The 3,099-nt window shown below is 38.9% G+C and overlaps 1 pseudogene; it reads left to right on the top strand.

Moving 5' to 3' along the window:
* Positions 1 to 256: 256 nt before the first annotated feature.
* Positions 257 to 2,421, top strand: LOC131146723 (ABC transporter C family member 10-like; annotated as a pseudogene).
* The last annotated feature ends 678 nt before the right edge of the window (positions 2,422 to 3,099 follow it).

Genomic DNA, 3,099 nt, shown 5'->3' with positions numbered 1-3,099 from the left:
TTCTAAATGCTACTCTTGAGTTCCGGGAGCGCTAACCATGTAAAAGGTGAATGCTCTGTCTCCTTTTGAGAGGTGAGCTTGTTCTGCTATATCGCGGCTCTTAGGAGTCTGACCACACTGCTTGTTGCTCTATTGTAGGTGGCATATCTGCAACAGGTGTGCCTTCTTCTGTTCAGCGGGGGTCGGGTTACTATGGATAGTAAGGGCGGGACCAGTGGAGAGTGTTGCATTTGTCTATAACTAGGTGGTCGGGACTATGGTAGTGGTAAGACTGACGGAGGGCGGCTCGAATATTGGTGCAGGGCTAGTTTCGTTACTTCTGGAGAGCCAGACATATTGCCCGAGGACGAATATCTATTTTAGGTATTCTCATTGGGTCCGTGACTTACTCTCTAAGATTGGACTTCATGATTTGAGGTCACGATTTGGGATTATACCACAGGATCCTACTCTTTTTAATGGGACTGTGAGATACAATTTGGATCCATTATCTCAACACAGTGATCAGGAAATATGGGAGGTAATATTTAACTTTGCTACAAATATGGCTCATTTGTGCTGAGTCAGCTGTCGATCAAGTTACAAATCAGTTGCACTTACGGGTGGAAATTTTACTCTTGGATTTTGTTAGGTTCTCCGAAAGTGTCAACTTCGAGAGGCTGTTCAGGAGAAAGAAGAAGGACTAGACTCCTTAGGTAAGGTTTTGTGATTTACGTAAAGTACTTAATCTATTTTTATCCTCTGTGACCAGTAGCCACATTCCAAAGGTGAGAAGGAAATTTAAAATGCCATATAGGGCACTTTGACAAAATGCTTTAGTCATATGCTTAGTTGGTTGATGAAATAAGACTACTTTAACTATCACCACTACTCACATGAAGCAACGATTATTCAGTTGCGGAAGATGGATCAAATTGGAGCATGGGGCAATGACAGCTGTTTTGTTTGGGGCGTGCTTTATTGAGGAGAAGTCGGATATTGGTATTGGATGAAGCAACTGCGTCAATTGACAATGCAACTGACTTGATTCTTCAGAGAACCATACGTTCTGAATTTGCAGATTGCACTGTGATCACAGTGGCCCATAGGATACCAACAGTGATGGATTGCACAATGGTTCTTGCCATCAGTGATGGTGCGTTCCCATTTCTCAAACCTCTCCATAGAGAATACTACTTGTTAGCATGTGTGCAACTGTGTCTTGAAATGGTTTTTATTGTCATTTTCATCCAACCATAAAATATTATTATTTTAAATTAATCCTCCAGATTTCCTTAATTTCTTGGTCCGTGTACATATTTTCTAGACGTCTTTGTGTTACATAGCCAGAGTTGAGGGATATTTGGCATGACTTAATTGGGTGAATTATAACTTGCACACAGACTGAATATTACTCAGTCTAAATCATAAAATTATATTAGTTGTTATGATAAGTCATGCTGAACACCCCCTTAATCCAACACTGTTGCTTGTCTTGATGTTGTCATGGAATGTTACTGCAGCACCTGCAATTTCGGTTGGAATTTTTTTTTTTTAAAAAGACAGGAGGCATCTTCAAAACTAGGTAGCCACAGAACAAAAATGAACTAGGAAAAGTGAATAAATGGGTTTTGTCATGTCTGCAGTTTTCCCCATGTGGGACAGCACACCTAAATTGTTTGTTTAATGGGCAGATTACGATGGGGATCGAACCCAGCGTACATTTGTGAAAACAGAAAGTAATGCAGAAATATATTTACTTAGCTTGTTAAAAATCCTTTAAAATGCTTCATTTTTACTTCAGGAAAACTGGTGGAATATGATGAGCCGATGAAACTAATGAAGAAAGAAGGTTCACTGTTTGGGCAACTTGTCAAGGAGTACTGGTCGCATTTTCATTCTGCAGGAGCACACTGAAGCTGGCTATTCTTTCTTATGGAGCATTCCTTTTTTGGACCAAAATAAAGAACTGCATGTGCCAATTGGGTGAAAATTAAGAGAGGGTGGAGACGTTGACGATCACCACCACCATTACAATGACGACATGGTCTATTAGTAAGTTGGATGTGCTATAGCACTACATATTTACAGCTTAAATAACCAAGGGAAAAAAATGAACCAGTAACCCTAGTTTAGGTGGTTGTACCCATACGTATTAAATCGTCGCACACCATTTTTCAGGGCAAATGAAATGTGTATTAGTGTAAATGGGCAAATAAAATACAGCCATCCAATTTTCATAAATTTTTCAAAACCCGCATGGTATAGGGTGGAAGCGGGTTGGGCTGATCAGACTCAAATTTTGAAATGGATTTCGAAGAACAGGTCAAGAGAAAAACTCAAAAACTTAGTTAAGTAGCAGTTATATGTATGTAATTTAATTTGTACCAAGGTAATGTATAAATGAGGGTGGTTTGTAATAGAATTGCCTTTTGAGATTAATCGTGTGTTTTCCCTTCATGTCTTTCCTCTCTCTCTCTCCACCTGTATTTCTCTCCACTTTTGAACTGCATTGCTAGATTGCGACGTTTGGATTTGGGTGTCACTAGGTTTGAGGAATATGTCATGTGAGGAACAAAGAGGTAGCATCTGTATGACCCTGTGGAAGAAAAAGGCTGCACCTGAGAGGGAGAGGAAGAGTTCAATTTTATTTTGATCACTTAGGTCTTATGGATGACGATAATAAGTTAATAACAATGTCATTGTATTAGAGAACTTTACAGCAAAACAAGTCCTCCTGTTTTGGTTCATAGTTGACTTGCGTTTGGAGCACATGGTAGCTAGTTGATTTCTTTTATGGATGATCAAAAGTGATGGTCACTTTCGGAGTGATGCAAGTTTGCTTTTGTTTAATGCCAAAATTGAAGAATAGGAGGATGGACTACTACTTTGGATTTTCTGTGTGATATTATTGTTTGGCACATCTATTTTCCACGGGCTGAGAAATTAGGGAATAAGTATTCATATGCCTTCCCAAGAAAAAAATTCTAGGGAATCCTCTACTGAGATTCAATGGTTCTATGACACATGTTTTATTGTGTTCCACATTCTTGCCCATGAAAAAACTATTTTTATTTTTTAGAACCATTCCATTTCTTGTGATTAATACACGTGATTCTT

The sequence above is a fragment of the Malania oleifera genome, chromosome 13 (assembly GCF_029873635.1).
Source record: "Malania oleifera isolate guangnan ecotype guangnan chromosome 13, ASM2987363v1, whole genome shotgun sequence".
In the NCBI taxonomy this organism is placed as follows: Eukaryota; Viridiplantae; Streptophyta; class Magnoliopsida; order Santalales; family Ximeniaceae; genus Malania; species Malania oleifera.
Note: the sequence above shows the minus strand (reverse complement) of the source record. Positions and strands in the feature narration are given on the sequence as shown.